The sequence below is a fragment of the Toxotes jaculatrix genome, chromosome 24 (assembly GCF_017976425.1).
Source record: "Toxotes jaculatrix isolate fToxJac2 chromosome 24, fToxJac2.pri, whole genome shotgun sequence".
Lineage (NCBI taxonomy): Eukaryota > Metazoa > Chordata > Actinopteri > Toxotidae > Toxotes > Toxotes jaculatrix.
Window position 1 is genome coordinate 6,526,648 of NC_054417.1, and position 20,498 is coordinate 6,547,145.

The 20,498-nt window shown below is 42.5% G+C and overlaps 1 protein-coding gene across 7 annotated transcripts in view; it reads left to right on the plus strand.

Annotated features, from left to right (window-relative positions):
- Positions 1–20,498, plus strand: part of LOC121178074 (receptor tyrosine-protein kinase erbB-4-like) — a 242,733-nt gene that overhangs the window by 17,139 nt on the left and 205,096 nt on the right. Inside the window, exon 1 of one of the 7 annotated variants that reach the window (XM_041032582.1) lies at positions 16,859–16,961. The exons of the other annotated variants lie outside the window; for them this stretch is intronic. The gene's annotated coding sequence lies outside the window, so the exon portion shown is untranslated. Of the gene's footprint in view, positions 1–16,858; positions 16,962–20,498 lie in introns of those variants that run through there. 7 annotated transcript variants of the gene reach the window in all.

Sequence of the window (20,498 nt, forward strand, 5' to 3'; positions counted from 1 at the left end):
CCCATGGCATTTTCTCCACCGTTCTCAACCCCGCTTTGCTATTTTGCAGCTGAGTCTTTCACGCCTGACTCCATCTGCTGCTTGGCTGCTACTGTTGTACCCATTCACACTGCAGCTCCTGCTTGAGCCAAACTTGCGCTTGGTACCAGTCCAGCAAATTTCCTCCAGCAGCATCAACCAGAATTAAAAAAAACAAAAAACAAAGAAGAAGATAAAAGGATTCTTTCTCTGGTGAAGTTCAGTGTTAGTATTTCCCAAGAGGCACCTCACTTCCATCTAGGTGCTAAATAGTTTTGAAAAGCACTCAATTTTTTTTCTTTTTTAATGTTAAAAGGTTAAAAAGCGTAAGACATGTCTATTTTTGCATTTTCAAGAATCTGTCTTTTAAAAGGTTTTGACGGCGGCTTGCAAAGCCACAATTGTTTGTGTGCCATTTGGTGAACCCTTTTATTCAAACTGCCTTCTAGTGCTGTGAGTGCATTCCTTGTTCACTAAGTATGGCTGAATATCCTTTTTTGTTCATTGCATTATTTAAATCTAGCACCTTGAGAGAACAGTGGATTTTGACAGGTTTTTCCTTCCTCAGAAGTTCCCTTGTAGAGTGTAACCAAGTGCACAGCCTCAGAGTTTAATGTTGAACTACTTTGAAAGTACCAGGGGGAATACAGTGTCTTAACGATGTCAGATTCAAAATACCTTGGTTTTTGTCATTATTTCAAGTCAGAAATGATTAGGATAACAAAAAACAGGCTTTTGAAACTGGGCCGAGTTTGTTCAGCTCTGGGATTGTTTTTAACTGAAGCATGTCTTGTAAGACACTGCAGTCATCTTTGCTCGAAATACATAGCTTTTGTTGCTGTTTACTACGATTTTCAGGTAATTTGCAAGAACTCTCACTTGAAATTCAATCATTTATCCGTTTACCTCTCGGGTTTGGTCTAACTTGTCCTACCTTTGCATTGAGGAAAAGAGTGCCTGAGAGTCATGGCTCAGATCAGGTCCTGGAAAGTCTTGAGAAACAGTTTCAGAGCTGCTCTCATCGCTGCACCGAGTCTCTTCTCGCTCCCATGAACTGAGGGGGAGATTTATACAGCTCCCCTTGACCTTGAATTTCCTGTTTAATCCTTTTTCTTTTTTTTTTTTTAAATTTTACACCACAAGTGTTCTGTTTCTCTGAAGACTTATGCCTTTGTAGTCTGAAATCGCTATTCCCTGTGTTGAGTTTCAGTAAAGGAAAAGAGACAAAAAAGCGACTGGAGAAGAAGGAAAAGCAGTTTAGAAAGATTAAAAAAAGAAGGAAAAAGCGTGTTATTCCCAGATGAAATTCTGTGGAACTTTTATCATCCTAACAAGTTGAAAAACAGCAGAAGTGGTGGTGCGGACATCGTGATCAATCCTGAAATTTTCTGCCTTGATGAGCAAACTCGGGAACTAACTAAAACCTTTACTGGAAAAACAAAGGGATGAAACACCTTTGCAGCGTCGCGCAGGTGTGTTATTTCTTTCTCTCAGGTCTTTTCGTGAGAGGAAACGAGCATGTCAGCGTGGTTACAACAGTCACGTTTTGATCCGGATCTTTTTGTTAACCCTCACTGGAGGTGCTGGTGTCACTGGTGTCATTTTTCTTTGCTGAACCAGTAGTGTCTTTCTAATGAGGTTAACCCCAATTCTGTGGGCTGCCACCTCCATATTGTACAAGGGATCAAAGCCCATGCTGACTGTGTAAAGCTTGTTTACTGTTAATATGTGACCTCCTTACTTCTGCAGAGTAATACATGCCGCCCGACTGTGCTCACTTCATTTTCACCCTGTGTGTATAGTGTGAATTAGTGAGAAAATACATGATTTCCTTCTGTTAATGTTCCCAACAGTCATGTTTGTTTCTATCATTGTCTGAATATAAATACCAGGGTGTGTGAGGGATCTTCCCCTAGATCTTCCTCCTGTGTGGACGTCCACTTCCCTCTTCTGCTCTGTACCTTTTCTCTTCTCTGTGAGCTTGGCCCCTCTTGCTAATTGGCCATCCATGCCTTCCCAGAGGGGGGACGGAATGTGATTGACAGGGGTGATAATCAGTGTAATGGCAGCTCGTAGTGGTGGCAAGGCCAGCTGCCTGCCAAGGTGTTAAGAAAGCCTGCAGAAAAGGAGCGAGAAGGTGGGAGGCTGCTTCTTATCAAATCCGCCACTGGTGTTTTGTGACTGTGTGAGTGTGTATACATATGTGTGTATGTGTGTGTGCCAGGATGGGTGTACAGAGACACCAGCTCAGCCACTGTTAGCTCAGCTTGGCTGTGAGCTTATTGTTCCCATTTACCCTCCTCTGAGTTAGTATCTGTGCTGAGGAATGCCACTTTCTCCTTAATTTCTCTCATTTCTACTCTCCTCCCTCATTTCTTCTCTCACCTCACTTCCTCTCGTGTACGTTCCTCGCTTACCCATGCAACCATGGAGGTGTCATTAGCACCGTGTCCTAATTAGTCCGGTGCCAGCTAATTGTGCTTCTGACGTCGTGTCTCTGGGGAGGCAGGCCTTGCTAATTTCAATAAGAGTAAACAAGCAAACCGCTCCCCACTGACGGCTATGGATTAATTAGAGACCATTCACCGCATGTGCCGACTGAAGGAAAGGGAGGGAGTTTGTGGAGAGGGGGGACGTTTGGGGAAGACGTAGTGTAGAAAGACAGCAGAAAAAGCTGCAGATGAAGAAGGCGAGGTGAACAAGAGTTCGCTTTCATTGTTGTCACGCAACACGCTCAGAGACTGACTCTCATTTTAGGAAATTACCATCACTTTCATTTTGCGCAGCGCTTCCAAAGCGCAGTCCTCTCGAGCGGCAGCTCCCCGTTGAGAGACAACGCCCCAAATGCAGTTGTTTTTCACAAGTTTCATTTAAAAGGTTGGAATGAAACAAACAAGTCTGTGTTCTTTTCCTTGAGAGAGGCTGATTTGTGTATGCTTAGGGCCCAGATCACCACAGTAAAGGCTGTCACTTCTTTACAGTGTTGTTATTTCTCATTCAACCTTACAGAGCTGCTGTTTTTTTTTAAATTTAATATTTCAGGTTGGCTGAGCATGCATGCTTCTACTCAGCAACACTTCGCCTCATGTTCATGCAGCTACAGATACACCTGAGAGCTCCTTCAGTACAAGTACAACTTTTTGTACTTCTGTCCACTGAGCAGCTCTGCTTGAGTGGCTCCAGTTTCAGTGCCTTGCTCAAGGGAGCTTCAGGGGCATTTCATCTGAGAAAAGACTCATTCATTTTAAGGCTGCATGGCTTGAAGGAGGTTTGGTAAATGTGATAAAATCGTTGCCACAGTGAAATGAGATGTGATAAAACTCATTGTCTGTGTCTTGTATACAGAAAATAGACTGTGCAGTGAGATGAAAATAAAATCTGATCACAGTTCTTTTGAGACAATCTACTTTTTTTGGTGCATGCAGACAGAGGGGCAGAGTGTAACCCAGGTTAGTTTTTGTTGCTTAAATTTATGATGTCCCGTAAATGACTCGCATGCAGACGGTAGATGTCTGCACACAGAGAAGCCTCCAGTCTCCTCTCCGTGCATGCAGCTCAGACAGGTGTCTGTCAAAAAATCTGTCCGTTTGAAAAGAGTAGAAAGAAAGAAATGCAATGAAGCCTGGGCGTGTCTCAATTAAACCTTGGGCCTATGCATGGGAAACGCTGCTACTTTTCTGGTGGCAGATGAGCTGATGCAAAGGGTGAGCAGGTGCTGCGCTCACTTCCACCCCCATATGAGAAACTCACAGTAGTCAGGAGTGAATGGATGGACTGCTATGTGCCTGCCTATCTGTCTCTCTGGCTTCCTTTTTTGCTATCTGTGAAATGCAAGTCTTCACATCTCACTCTGCTCCAAACCGTATCGCACTCTACCTTCTCACCTAATTAATCACGCTATTGAACTTGATGCCACTCAACAAAAACCAGCTTCCAGAGAGAGAGGTGAACCCCCCCATTCCCATTCCTCACCCCCCCCCCCTTCATTCTGGTGTGATTGCTATGTGCGAAAGGTTTGTTTTTCATGGTCCAGATATTTGGCCGCGCTCATTGTTAAATCGGGTTCACCAAGGGTCCGTCTTTATCACCACAGGCCTGTCTATGTGCCATTAGGTCGGGCATTAACAGTCGAGCTCCACATCCTCTCGTGATGAAGCAGGCTTGTAAATCTGAGGCTGCTGAAGGGTGTGTTTCGCCTCCCTCAAGAGATGAATGGACTAATGGACTTTCATTACAAGAGTCATTGTTGACTCTTAAGCACACCCGCATCCACACGTACACTATTAAAATGTAAATACAGGCACTCTTTTGGGGAAAAAAAAACCAAATACAGATAAACTGTGAAAATGGCAAATACACACACTCGAATCCAGGAACACACACATTGCACATATCCTCTCACATTCTGTAATGACAGCAGTTAGAGCTGCCTCAAGGGAACAGAGGTGTTGGTGCAGACGATGTGATGGACGGTTATTTTTCAAGAAGACGAAGTTAACACTTTCGTGTGTGTGTGTGTGAGTCTGTTTCAAGTTTTGTCATCACAGCACATGTGGATACAGCTTGTGTATGAGATGGTAAGAAAGAGAAAGAGAAAAGGAGGGGGAGGCAGAAGGGAGAGGGGAGAGATGGGGTAAGGATTTATGGGTGTAATAATGGAATCTCAGTGGCTGGGCCATTGACACTGAGGCATTTTCTCTCATTCTCCTCCCATTATTAGATGGATGGAACAGGAGGGAGTAAGCACAGCAACATATGGGTGGGAGAAAATGGCACGCTGTAGTGTCGGAGCGCAGATCGCATACTGTGGTGATTGCTCTGCCTTGATGTCATCCAGGCATCCTTACACATCAAGCTGTATTAAATAATTTCTTGGCTGTTGACTCCATTTCATTTGGTTGTCACAGTTTGACTTTGGAAATGTTAATCTCCATCATTTGGTACATGTAAAAACATCATCTGATGTTTAACGTTTAGTGACAAAGGTTTCTGGATTTGCAGGCCACTTGGGATGAATAAAGTGCTTTTGAATTAAACCCAATGAAATGTATAATTAAGAGAGTGTCCCAGGGCTCAGTTCAGCCTCCCATACCAGTCAGATCAATATAGAGTTAAATTCTCATTTTTATCTGTACACAAATGGTGCCGTGGCCTGACTTTGAGATTGATTTTATCCATCTTATCTTCTTAACACGTGTTATGATGTCGTCAGTATTAGCATGCAAATTTGGCCCAAATAATCTTGTGCTTGTAACAAATGATTTTTAAATTCTGCTGCATATTCATCAGGATTTTGCTACCTGACCTGAGCACAATGGGCCCAGTCACAGCATCAGGTATCTGTTCTGTTCTGTTGCTTGGGTTGGATTTAGGTTTGGATAAGTTTAAGTTGAGTGTAATACATCAAGAAATTCTTCTCGTTCCGTCTCATAGCAGTTGTCTGCATCCCTGGATTTATGTACAAGTGCTGCAATTAGAGCTGGGTTCATGTTTCAGGTCGTGGCCTGTGCAGAACTCCAGTCATCCACCACTTTAGGTAAACTCGTTCCATACAATACTGAGTGATCTTTCGCAGTTAAATGCTTAACTGTTGTGTTGCTGATGTATATTATGTTTACATCTAGGTTCAGCCTCCTTTCAAAGTCTGTGTACCTTCACATTGTGTTCTGGTCTCATTATAACCCACTGACTCATACAGTACACAGTTGTGGCTTTTTTTTTAAAATCTCTAAGGCCATTGCGTCGCCACTTCCTGATTATCTGTGCTGCTGTAAACATTGGCAGCGATGACTGTTTACAGTAATGTGATTTGTTTTTATTATCTGGCCTTAAGGTCACCGCTGCATTAAGCAAAATTGCTCCGGCACTCTTGTCCTTGTTCAGCTGCCTGCAAATGAATTAAAGCTGTGAAGTCTGGTAAAATCTGCCACGGTCCAGAGTAAACTGTTAACGAAGGATCTTCTGGTATGCTCAATTAGGGAGATATTTTTGCTTCATGTAGTGGATGTTTACGTACTTATGTTTGCTGTTTTGAAATACTGCAGCACTCATGAAGAAACTTTATTTTGCTTGTGCTTTCAAGTAACTTTCAAGTTGTTTATCTGCAACTTTCTTGCTTTTTTATACTGTTTTATAATGACCATGTTTCCCATGGGGCGGGGGTGTATATTTAGTCAAAATAAGCTGTTAAAAGAAAGGTTCATGTGTCCACCATACATCCATATTCTCTATCTTTACAATTCCACTACGCCCACATCTTCATTATGTTCCAGAGACCTTCTTCCAGTATGGCAGATTGCCACGAACACTGCTCATTGGCTGTCACTGAGCCACAAACACCTGCTATTTCATAATTAACACCTGCTGAGTGATAACAGACACCTGCTTTTGCCTACATTGATTACTTTACAGTGACAAAATTGAATGTAATGAATGGCTAAACGCTTTCCTTCATTTTCATCAAAGTAGCATCCTCAGCACTCATCACGGGCACATTTACACCGCAGCTACGCAGCTCTTCATCAGCATAAGGACAATTAGCTCTGTTATAGGAAAGGTGGAGGTCAACTACACACAATCAGTTTAAAAAAAAATGGCACACAACCAGATAGATTAAAGGATTTAACACACACAGTTTCTACTGGCCAAACCAGGCTACACTGCATTTTGCTTGCTACAAAATCCTGTAAATTAAATGAGACAACCTTGTAGTAATTCTCTTCTAAAACATGGTTTTCTTTGCTTGTATCAGAAATGGTAGTGTACAAAACAGTGTCACCACAGGGTCCATTTAGTAGCTGTTCTGGAGCTTTTGATTTACCTTGTCTTCCTCAGCCGAAGTTGCTCGGTTATCATGGCATTGCAGATGTTTGCTGAGCGCTCAAGGACTTCTCATTCATGCTGGCTTAGAAGTCAGAATTAAAAGTGATTTACCAAAGTGCCAAATCATCCTGTGCTTGTTTTACACAATGTGATTTAAGGCCTTTGCTAAATCATTTAGGTTGACTGGAAAGTCTGGCATGCATATGATCTGCCAAGCTGCACTGATATTTAAATAAAATGTCAGCATTCATTATATCGTTTTACATTTTCAAGCTCCCAGCTGTACTGTGAGCATCTAATATTTATTGTGCGGTACTGTGTGTTTTCAGTTACCAGATTGAAAAGGGTTCACCTGAATTGCCACAGACAACGAGCGGGAAAGCTGTGGAGAGTTAACACAGCATATTCAACATGCTCAGAGTGCATCAATAGAGCATCAGCATTTGCCACCAGACATTCAAAAGACTGATGAAAAGGATCGGGTCTTAGGTTTTGCTAAGTTAACTTGAGAAGAGGCGCAGAAAGTAAATGAATTCCTCCACTTTTTCTCAGCTTATCATCATCAGAAAGACTGTGGAAATTTCTTAAAGAGTCTTGATGCTGAAAGCCACACAGCATTAGCATCTAGCAAGAGGAAATAACATGCATACCACAGAGGAAAGCAGGCAATCACAAACTTAAGATTTTGAATGGAGCTGTAAGTGTGCTTACATCAGTGCAGCCAAATGCTCTTGCAGTTTAGGAATACCACTGTTTTGCAGAGTGTTCTGAACTCCATGCTCGAGATCACTGCTTCCGTTCTCAACTTTTCATCAAAGAAAAAGGTGAATGTTGCAGGACTGGTGTGGAGTTGCCCTCATGTTCACCCACCGCTGTATTTCAAACAAGAGAGCAATTGAAATATATGTTAATCCTCAGCTCGTTTTCTCTGCTATCCCACAGCGCAGAGCAGCATAATATTTCCATAGCGATTCGGACATTTTTGAGGGATTAAGGGGGGTTAGAAGGTGGTCGGGGAACCCCAGGCAGCTCTACACACACACACTACATCAGCTGACAGTGAGCACGGTAAAGAGCATGTGTTTAACTGTGATTGATGCACTGTCAGTAATGTAGAAGACAGTGGGAGTCCAGATTAGAGAAAATGACCCATGGGAGTGGAATGAGAGATGGGTGGGAGAGATGGAGAGAGCAAGAGAGAAAGCGAGACAGACAAAAGATGGTCTCTGTGAACGTCTGATAACCCGTTTTCTCACTGCGACATATTTCACTTTGAAGCCCAGTCCATTGCTGTGCCGGCCCAGAAACTAAGATATGCACGAGTTTCTTTTTGCTTCCTGCTGTTGCCTTTTTAATCTGTGTCTCTTGTTTTGTAAAGAAGGCTTAATTTCTGTCAGACACTGCAGTGGAGATACCCAAAGCCCCCTTTTCAAAGTCCACCCAGTGACTTTAGCAGAACAGTTTTCACGCTGTGTATGAAATTAAAGTTTGCAAGTTGTGCTTCAGTGTTGCTGTCATGGCAGGAATTTATCTTAATTCAAACAGTTATGCTGGCATGATAAATTATTTCAAGCCCAGGTATGAATTCTGATATTCAGAGCCTTCACCAGTGTTTCACCAAGGCAAAACATGTCTCCAGATAGCAGAGGAAACCGCTGGAGCTTCTGATTATCTTTGGAAAACTGGTGTTTGATTTCATGGTCCAATTATATTCTGGTCATTTACACTTGTGGCTTAAGTAAACACGGTGGGAACTTGATTGATTACCATGCATTGAAATCCTGGTATTGATTTAATTCAATAATATGTCAGATAACATGGCTTTTTTAGCATGTGTGTGCACCTGTGTGCCTCTATGGGCTTGTGTATTCATGCACTAAAAATACGTACTGAAACACAGACGCATTCTTCAGACTTCATTAACTCCATCATGCAGTTGTTATAACTAAATACAGTCCTGACCTTGAAGTGTCATTATTATGGTAATATAACTGTATCAACTTTTCAGCTACAGTGAGTTATTCCAATTACTTTTCATGCTAAAATGGCTTAAAATACTCAGCTGTGTCTGAAAGAGAAAAAAAGTGTAAAATCTTCAACATCAGCCTTCGGCATTCAACAAGTGAAGAATAAAATGAGTGAGATAGCCTGAAAATTACAACTGATTGTCCAAGAACAAATTTCCCATGCCCTAAATCACTGAAATACCAAATTAAAGAATGCCTACATGTGACAGATTTTCCTTCCCTGCCACTGTACTCAGTAATACCCTTAGGTCAGCACCATAAAAAATGGTCATAGGCTCCCATATAATGCTTGACAGCCATAAAACTGATAAGACGATTTGCTAACAACAAAGGATCCAACTATTCTGTATCCTTGGCATTTTTGTTACATATCAAAGACTGTGTACTTTGAAAAGGAATTGTTGTTCTGCTAAGATAAATTACTTATAATCTAATGACTATGAAAAAATAACATCAAAAATGAGAAAAAACAGTGCCAGTGTGTGATTAATTATGTGCAGTTAATCACATTTTTCCCCGGATAGAAGAGATATGTTTCTGGAAAGTGCATCTGCTGCTATAAAAGCCCACACAGGACAAAAGCAGCAACCCCCATCCTCCTTTTTTATGCTGCTGCTTGATTTCAGGATAAAATACAGATTATTTTCTGTAAGGACAGAAACAGTGGGTGGTTATGGTGTAGCTGCACAATGGAAATCTCCAGCATGTGGTGAGCTATGTCATCCGTTGCCAGCAAGGAGCCTTTGCAGCTATTATGGATGTTTGCTTCATTTATAGACGGGTTTGTCAGTGTCAGGGGCCTGAGAATAGAGCTGAAAGCTGTCTGAGGGCGGCTGGGGCCCTGACTTAGGGACCACAGGGTGCAAACAGGATATGTTTGAGACTGAGAGTCATAAAAGCATTTAGAGATTAAATAAAAAAAATAGGTGAGATACAAATGCATGTTGAAATTTGTGCTAGTGTTTGCATGGGTTTGAGTTTGTGTGCTTCTTGTGCATTTGTCTGTGGGTACAAAGAGAGAAAAAGTACCTTGGCAGCTCATCCACTGTGGCTGTAAGCATGGCCCCAGCAGAGGGTAATGGCCCTTATTCTAATCCTCTAAAAGATGAGGGGTACAAGAGGTTCAAATGCACAGACGAGAGGGAGGAAGAGACAAAAAAAGAGGCAGGGGAGGGATGGAGAGGCCCCATTCCACACCTCATTGAGTCCTCATTCAGAACGGCTGGCACTTCATTAAAAAACGAAGGCATCTTCCACAGAAACAAAAAAAAAGGGGCCGCTTGTTGTTCATTCTCCATCACGACGCACAGAAAGCCCGGAGAGTGTATTTGTTTTATCGCAACCACAGAGCACCCGAGCGTATCTTCTGAAGGAGACGGGCTGCAAATTTGTAATTTATGATAATTGTTTTCTCCAAATATATAAATATATAATATATGATTATTTCCGGGGGAGCACACACCAGATGATGCGAAGTTTCATCAGATGAGGGCTGAAAAATTGCTCAAGCAAAATGTTTCAGATGCCGGTGAAGTGAGGGAGGTGGAACATGGTGTCAGAACAGTTGTATTTTTACACATGAATGCATGCAGACACAGGGACACACATGCAAGTCAAGCCTCAAATGACTTAACAGCAAGTTTGTTTGTTTTTTGTAACTTTGAACAGGGTCAAGGTTGGATAAAGAGCATTTATTGTATTTAACAATCTATCTTCTGTTGCCACCAGCTACTGCCAGACAGCTGTACCATCAGCATGACTTTATAGTCCAGAGAAATCAGTTTCACCTCTGCACTGATCCTTTTTTGTCTCCTTTGAATCTCATGTTATCTTTCACATGTTGGCCTATCATGTGAATTTCCTCCTATGAGTACCTGTTACCTACCAGGAACCTGAATAATGTAGCTTTTGCTATCAGTTGTGTTCTGCCACTGGCTACTCCGTGTGCCGGGGTCAAGGTACGTTAGTTTTTCTCTCCAAAAATCCTTTCGTGGGAGGGTCACAACCAACAAAGCGGTCATGGTGAGCTCTTTTTGTCAGAGTCTCTATCTCTCGGTCTCCATCCTCCACGTATTGATCGTTCCCCGACCTTTCACCCTGACTCTGAGTAATGGAATTGCCTGTCGTGGACACAGGCCCTGGTCAAGGTCTGGTCAAAACGTACGGCACATGTTTGCACGAACTCGTCGATCGATGCCTCGCTTGCTCCCATGCCAGATAGAATAGAGTCTTCCACTGTATCATTTTTGTCAGAGCTTTATCTTGCTTCCTTAAAAGTCCTTGAAATTCAGCTGAAACTCACATGTTTGGAGAGCAGAGCTTCTGCAGTATATTCAGTGGCCACAGGCTTCTTTTTTTACTTGAGGTGCTTTTAAAAATATATGTTCTGTTTTGGTGCCTAGCACATATTTTGAACATTGTCTTTTTTATATGCAGGCAACACACTGTAAAGCTGATTCTTGATGTTTTAGAAGGGTTTTCTTCTAAATAAGAAGCATCTCAACACAGTGTACACCTGCTCTTACAAAATGATTTCTGGCATGAAAGGAAGCAAAAATCTTGAAGTTGTGAGTCATCTTAGGATCCTTGCTTGCAAAACACTTCTTTAAAGAGTGACTCATGTGTGCCTTTGTAGCGCTGACAGATAAATTTCAGGTTTGTTCCCTTTTTAAAATTTAATTTATCCTACAAAATCAGGCTCTCAGCGATAGAGCGTTCTGTCTGCTGCAGACGCAAACCGAGAGAAAAGATGTAGGGTTGCTCCTAGAGAGTCGCTGGACTGAGATGAGAAGACGCACCACTCAAGAGTCTATCAGATTTCATTCTGGCAGATGGGAGCAGAGTGGGGAGGTACTGCCAGGTGATGGGAGAGATTGCGGTAGAAAATAGGGCAGCGTGGTTTATGGAAAGGTTCAAGTTGGGGATTGCCGTGACCGCCTTTAAAGGAATGTTTGTGGCGGTTTCCACAGTGATAGAGAGCGAGTGTTTGTGTGTCAGTAGTGGCTAGGGATTTAATTAGCATCTTAACCCTGTCCAAGTTAAATTTTAGATTTTTATTTGTTTTAGATGATGACTTTTCTTTTCAGTAACATACACATTTACATGAATTAAGTGTTAAGATTGGAATTTTCTGCAGTTTAGTCCCTGTTTTTCTTGTTTTTCTTTTAAAGGTCACATTTTCAGCAGCTCTTTTAGGTTTTACCACTGAGCTCTAGGCACTAAGTATAACAATAGTAATAATAATAATAATGATAACTGAAACACTACTGTGAAAATTGGCTTAATGTGTAATTCTTGATAGATTGAAAGAAAATGGGGACCAAAATTGTAATTTCCATGATCATCTTTGCAGTGTAGCTTCTTTTTATGTGACTGCGTGACCTTAACCCTCACCCAACACACACGGAAGAAAATTCTTACACACACACATAAACACCAATGCCAGGAATCTGGACTCCCCTTGAAATAGCTGGACCCTCTGTGCCATGTTGATGACACACACACCGGGAAAAAGCACCCAGAATAGCAGCACTGCCACTTCCATTGCATTCCACTACCCAGCTGACTGCCCTGTGGACACACACACACAAAACATACACACATACTGCTGCAGTCTTACACACATACGCAGCTACACCGGACATGTCACATGAATATTTTTCAGCACACACACACACAGAGGGGATAATCACTCCCCTCTGCCAAAAACCACACTGATACCTCTTCTCCCCACTACACACTAGTCTCCCATTAGTCTGATTTGGTGCATAGTGTCCACTGCTTGCCCCATCAATGAACAATACAAGTTCAGCCTCAGAGAGCCCTTAGCCAATCCCTCAGCTGTTTGGAGTTGGTAGTGGACAGCCGAAACACTGGAATAGTCTGCACCCCCACCAATTGCAGCACAGATCAGATATCAATTTGTCAACAGAGCTGGCTGGTTGGTCGGCCGGCTGGCTGGCTGGCTGGCTGGCTGGCTGATACAGAGCCTGGAGGCAGAGGTGAGTCAGCAACTCAGACAGCCAAGAGTGGAGAGCGAGCCAAACAACCAGCCGGTGGATTCAGCTGCAGAAAGTCTAAACTCTGACTTTTGGAGAAAAGTTGGGAAAGTTGAGAAGATGTCCACACCAAAAAAAAAAAACAAAAAAAAAACACGAAACCTGTTTCTCCCTGTGGATATGTAACATTTTTAGACCAACTCTTATTCCTTTCAGTTATAATTGGTGGTTTGATAACAACCCTTTTACTGCAATGTTGTGGGTGTATTGTGTTTCTAAATTTATAATGTGTATGAGGATTTTGATCAATTTCAGCCCCACGGGTGCAGTTCCACACAAATTCCGAAGATCTCACAACAAAAAGTATTTTACCGCTATTGTTCTTGTTTCCAGTATTTACTCTCACCTCCTTCTCAGAGCACATTGATCTTGTGAATTTGAGTGGGATGGCAGCTTTAGTGCATGCAGGAAAACTTTGAGTGTTTACCAGCTCGACTCGTAGCCTAAGTTGGAGAATGTTGTAATGCTTCTGGAGTCCTCTTTTTACCGCACGTTACAGCTTTTTTCATTCTAGATTACTTTTGCTTTTACTTAAAAAAACAAACTAGTGAGTTATCTTTGCCTGGTTATTGACAGACATGAATTGTTTTTTTGATTGATCTGCTTCTAGTAATTGCTACTGCAGATCTGTGCCAACTGAAAAGGATGTTGATTGAATGGAGAGGTCACTTGAGTCGGGTCAGGGCAGAACGACCCATCCTCACAAACAGAAATAAACACCGGCTGACCTGAGCCCAATTTCAGACTGAATAATGAAGTGAAAATTCAGTCTGATTCTCAAGCTAGAAAAAAACACCAGTTACGGTTTTCTTAGAGAGCATGCAAGGAGATGTCTTAAAAACTGCTTGTTTTGTTTGACCAACAGTCCAAAGCTTAAAAGTATTTAATTAACAGACATAAAAAGATGATGAAATCAGCAAATCTCCACATTTAAGAAGCATGAATCTGGGACTATTTGGCATTTTTGCTTTAGAATCTCCAGTGACAAAACAGTAATAGGATTAAGTAGCTATGGACTGATGACTTTGTTTAATGATGACTAACTTTCAAAATCAGTTTTCTGTTGTGGTGAGCATAACAGGGAGTGAAGAGCAACAATGCAGAACAGAGAGACAAACAAATGACTTACAAAATTAATAATAATAATTTAAATCCTGTTGTTTACTCTGATGCAAACCTGATAACCATCAGTCTGCCTGTTGGTGGGTCTCTGGCTCATGTGAACAACTTCCCTCCCACCTCTCGTCTGAGCTACTGTTTTTGGACTCCAGCCACATCCCGCTGTTCGGGCCGTTGTCGGATCATAAAGGCCTCGTTTTCCCCTTGCGTGGCACATAGCTGAATTAAAATCTATTATGAAATGTGACAGGGCCATTAAGAAGACGGATGGTCAGAGCCCTCCGTGGGTTTGGCTCGCTCTTTGTCCACCTCGGGGCCCTCCGTCCCGACAAAAGCTTGCCCCCTGGCAGCCCCCGCTGGGCATGGGGCTCTGACCTGGGGCAGTGTGTTTTTGTGAGTGTGTTTGTGCATGCATACATGTATGTGTGTAGTGAGGAGGATTTACTGTATGTCCCAACAGCTCCAGTGAGAAGCGTGTGGGGCATTAGGCTTGTAACACCAGTAGGATGGCGACCAGGTTAGGACCATCACAAGTCACCGCACTGTCAAACACACATACGCACACACGCACTGGTTCTCCTGGGTGCATGTTGGAGGACAAGAGGTGAGGGACAAAGGGGGGTGGAGACATGATGGATGACAGGGAAGAGCATCGAGGCAGGAGTGCTCACAGCTCAGTGGGAGGAATTTATAGATTGAACAGAACAGTAAGTACTTGTCTGTGTCATCTTCTTGAGTGTGAGTGTAGGTGTGTGTGCATGTTTGCACTTACTTGTGTGCATGTGGTTCCTTTCCTGCTGTCTTTGGAGATGTTTGGTCGCCATGGATATGCGCAAATGTTTTGTCTGCAAGTACTCATTATTCAGCTGTGTGTGGAATGAGTTGCTTTTGTCTCCGCTCCCTCTTATGATATATGACATGTACTCCCTTCCCTGCTCGCTCTGTGTGTAGCTGCTTGTTATTCCTCTCGGACTCAGGTGTGTTCAAGGAAACATGGTGCTGTTCGAGGTTTCCTCATTGATTTCCATTGCAGCTGTGTTAACAACATTTTTATTATTATTTTGTACAATATTATTGACCCTGGATAGACGCGGGGTCTGGATAATGCAAAAGGAGAGCTCTGAATTAGAATCACCCTGTAGGACCATCGCGCTTCCATATCTTTCATATCATACAGAATTGATATAGTCGTGGCATCGTAAAAATATGAACTCTTGTGAACTCCTCACTTCATAAATGCAATTCCCCATGCTCCTGGCGGAGATGGTGTTGGGAAAAATTTCCCCAAAGCGATCCCGCATAATAAATGAATTACAAAGAAGTTGCAGAGGGAACTATTCTCATTCTCTTGTGCACCAGGATTTCAGGAGCTCATGCGTGGCGGTCATCTATCACCCCTGTTGACCAATTACCGTGCCAAGCCGGCCAGCTTCTAATGAGCTGCGAAAAAACACAATGGAATAAGAGTCGATAGCAGGCAAATAAATTATTAATAGCTGTCTGAGATTTTTATTTGCTCCCTTGCAGTTACACTTGGCAGGGGCTGAAAGGAGCAGAGCTGAGAAAGGAGGTGAAGCTGTGGCTTTTCAATTATCTGATTTTTATGAGCACCAGTGTGGTCTGTAGCCACTGCTGGACTGGATGGATTATCCTCTGTGTTTAATACATTGGAGGGTAGCTTTCTTTGCTTTTCTTTGTATGGGATTGTTGGCCTGTGTTTGTCTTGGGTGAGACAGACTTTCACAAGTATTTCTGTGGAAATCCAATCATTATCAATTTCAGTGGTGGAAGAAGTATTCAGATGATTTACCTAAGTAATAGCAATATTACCACACTATAAAAGTACATGTCCTGCATTCTGAATTTCTAAGTGTTCTTAAAAGTATAAAAAGATCCTGTCAGTGAAATAACATTGGATTGTTTAACTACTATATTATTATGAAAACTAGTAAATAAGAAATCAACAATCATCAGTCATCAATCAAAAACATCTTCTCCAATGTGATCATTTGCAGATGTACTTAATTTGGTGTCCAAGTCTTTTCCTGAGCAGTTACAACAACAAACAGCCTGTGCAGTATATTCCACATTTTTTCTACGCACACGATTGCCCTGCGGGCCTCAAAAGTCCAATATTTACCTGATTATCTCCAGTATTTTCCCCACTAGCGACTGTCTAGTTGGTGCCATAGAGTCCACACACGACTGCTCTTTCACTCCACAACTGTACTATTTGCCGTGTGCACCCAAGGCAAAATATATACATAAAAGGGTGTGCAACCCATTAGCATCATTTGACTCTTGGTGTCCTGCCATGTTCTCTCTCCAGCTTGTTTGCATTTCATTGTACTTGTGCAATAACAAGTGTGACTAAGCAAAAAAAAAAAAAAAAAAAAAAAAAAAATACTAAGATGCAGGAACTTCTGCTGTGGAACATTCAGATAAAAGAACAGCAGAGTATCTGCCCAGATTAACCTTATCACACTGCTAATGCACACCATAGAGATCGCTATTAACAACTGCAGGAACTATTCTTGCTTCAAATGTTCCCATGGGTTCAATATGTACATTTCATTTGTTCTTTTACTGTATCTTACAGCACTTATCATCTTAAGAGCATTGTGTAATGCTGCTTAGTGGACTCTCCTTAAAGCACACAGGCAATCGCAGGCATCAGCTAGTTTGTGTATTATCTAGGATATCTGAGGTTATTTCCACTAATTGCTGTTCTATCCCCTTAAATTCACTTCATAAAAAAATGATTGCAGAGCATTTTAAAAAAAACGACCCTTGTTTCTCTGTTTCTCATGCTCACAGGTTCATTAATGCTGGAATAGTGAGCCCCACGCTGTAATAACATTAGCAGGAACATGCCTTTATTATGATCAGACCCACCAGGGCCGGTCTGAAGGGAAAAGTGAGTTCCAGTCTGTTCTCAGATGTCACAAATCTGGTCAAACTAAGAATATTTTTTCACCGTGTCTGCAGACAGCCCTGATATAAATAACTAGTACATGGGTTGTCTCCATTTAAGGTGGTTTGGTTGAAAACCGAGGGGGAAAAAAAAAAAAAAAAGAAAGGAGACAGATTATTATCCAAAGCGGTGTGACCTCTGGCGGTGTGCCACTCTCACTATCTAACTGCCTTTAACTTTATTTGGCTGTCGACTTGAAAGAGTCTTGCTGGGCTGGCTGCTGCGACTGTGCACACACACAGATACACACTAACACACAGACTCAGAGATATCCTCCCATATGGCATCATTTAAAACTCCTGGCAACTAATGTTTGTGTTTATCAGGACAACAAAGCCCACTCCATGGACCACAGTGGAAAAAAAGCTAAAAAGGTTCCCGTTTAATTTAGCAAACATGCTAGCAATTCATTCCACGGCGATTATTGCAGTGATAGGGGTCACCAGAGGTCATGGCTGCACTGGGCACTGGCTTATATTTAGCCCACATTGTGAACACTTGTCTCTGTCCAAAGCCTTGATAGTGAACCAACCGTAGCTCCCATTTGATACACGCATAGTGTTAGGTGCTTCAAGTTAATCCTCTGATAAGGAATTACTGCTCCTATTATGAATTAATAAGTGGATTAGTCTTGTAAAAAGACTGTAAATAGTCGAGCTGCCTGCACAGGAGCATGAGCAGAGCATTATCCTTGATGCTCACAATGTGAATTCGGGGACTACATATTCATTTTGGAGGGGGAAAAAATCATTACCTGAAGTTCAATTATTCAAGTCATAGAATTCATTATTCAGTATCGTTAAAATACAGAGGAACTACTCCTTACAAGAGTTATCATTTTGTCAGACGGAGGATCCCAAGAAACTTAATTTGCCTCAGATTCTTTAAAAAGTATTTTAATTTGTATTAGTTTTGTGCCATCAGTCATTTTGAAAGAGGAAGTGTCATTAACATCTAATTTTGGAACAAAATTATTCATGTATAATAGAAAAAGCTGCTTTATTGGAGTTTTTACCACCGCTTCCTGACAGGTCTCCTCTCGTTAGAAGAGTATGTGAAACAGCACAGTAAAGACCTCGACCATGTTCTATCTATAGTGTGAGAGTGCATAACACTGGCCCTTTTTGGACTTAGTATTCCCTGCAATTCCTGTTATTCACACTGCCTGCCAATGAGTCCACACTTCTGGGACTCAGCTTTGACCTGCAGAACAACAAGCTCTGTATGTGTGTGTGTGTGTGTGTGAGAGATTCTTGGGTGGTGTTAAGTTGAAGGGGGCAGTCACGGAGGAGGTAATGTTGACGGTGATGGTAATGACTGTGAGTAGAAATAGCTGTGCCGCTCCGTTCTCCAGAGCAGACGGATGAGTTATTGCTTGAACACTAAGAGGCACATGTGAGGCAGTGGTCCGTGCTCCCAAACAAGATCAAACTCTAACACACACACACACACACACTTGTTCCCTCTGTAACGGTGACCTGTTGTAGAGGTCAGCAGTGTTAGAGCTCAGCTCTCTGGGCCTGGTCATAATAACAATGAAAAATGGCCTCATGGCATATGGCCTCTACCTCTGTGTGTCTGAGGGCAACTCAGTCTTGGTTTGTATGCGAACGTTTGTGTGTGTGTGTGTGTTCCATTTAACCATCCTCGTTTCCCTCCCCACGCTCACGTCCCTCTTCCTGGTCTCCGTCTGCATCTGAGCTTGAACTCGCTGAGGGAAAATGGGAAACAATCAGAGGCAAATTGCCACGCCGCCGCTGCCCACCGCACACAAGTGGAAGGGGAAGTGCTGCATGCTCTCACAGGGCGCTCGCTGGCAGTTAGCGAACAGCAGCTCGCTGATGGATGTGAAGCAGAAATGATACACACTGATAGCACTGTGCCTGTTTCAGTCCCTTGAAAGATAGATTGAGAGCGAGCGCTGCTGCGCGAGTCAGGGACGACACCTTTTGCAAAGCATCTGGCAGCACGGCCCTTGAAATGTATTCATGGCCATTCACGTTGAATGGAGCACAGTTTAAAGTACTTCTGGAAATAGCCTGGAAAGACAAGCAGTCACAACAATGCACGACTGCTGCCAGCTCACTTGTAGCAGCTCTGCATTGTGTAAAGCAGACTCACAACACACTCTTGTTTTCTATTTGCAACAAAATAGAGTGAGAAATTAACTCTGGCAAACTGGCTCCCCAGGTTAAGAGTGGTCCAGCATTAAATCTGTTAGCAGCAATGATGAGTATCAACATTGTTTTCAAGCCAGGAGTTGCCACGTCAGCGCCCACCTAATTGAGAGGTGCTGCACAAACTGACACACAGACAGGGCAAAGGTGGAGAAAGTCAGTGTACAGGTGTGTGTGAGCCAGAGAGAGCAGGGTTTTTCTGCTGATTGGCAATTTAGTGTCCAGATTTGTTGAGCTCGGCTGCTCCACACCAGGCAGGTTTGAGATGAGTTTACCGAGCTTTGGCTAACGACTCTCACCATCTGCTTGTTTCCCTTATCTCTGCGGATAATGAAGAAAATCAGCCTGGTTGACAGTGACGATGTAATGAAGTGAATTATGCGTGTGTGTGTGTGTCCACATCTGTATTGGATATATTCACGGGCATGTGTGTGGTAGCTTGTGTTTTTTACTTGTGTGTTCCAGTGTGAATGAGAGGGAACTTTCACTAGTGGGAGAGAGAATAATTAACATAAGCACACATGACAGATTACATATCTGTTCATTATTTTGCCTTCAGAGGAATCCAGCCTGATTCTTGCTAAACTCCGACTGTGAACAATAGTTGTTACAAACACCTCTCTCTCTTCCTCTCTGCGTATCTCTATTCCTCCCTCTAACTGCTGACAGGTAGCACCTGTCCTGCCCACTATGGCCAGATGGACCTTGCCCCAGTGCACCTGCCTCTCTTGGTGGCACTACCTGCTTTGTGCCAAGCCTCAGTGCTGGCACCTGAACGCGCACACACACACACAGGTGGAGCCCACGGATACCCCCTTTCCCAACTTGGCATGGCTTAGTCTAGCACATACAGGAGCATCTGCAAGTGTATACGGTAAATCGGAGGTGTAGGTTTGCTTTAAGAAATGAAAGATAAACAGTAAAGGCTGTGGTTGATCAGCCAGAGAGTGAATTCATTGTATTTCTTGTTTTAGTCTGCATCAGTAAAGGAAGCATTATGTACTTAACTTTGCATTTAGTTTCACAGAAACCCATAGATAGGAAAGTTGTATTTATGATTTCATGTTGCCTTTGCAGTTTAAACCACAAAAATGGGAAGACAATGAATGCCAAAAATGCCAAAAATCAATTTTCAAAAGCACTGTCCTGCACTGCTCTAGCTTCATGTTTAATTCTAGCATATTATGGGAGTTTATCATAATAACAAATTATCACAACAGAGCTAGCTCAGAGGATCAATACAACTCTCATGTCTATATGGTAAATATGAATCAAAAGCTAGCAGCTGGTTACCTTAGATTTT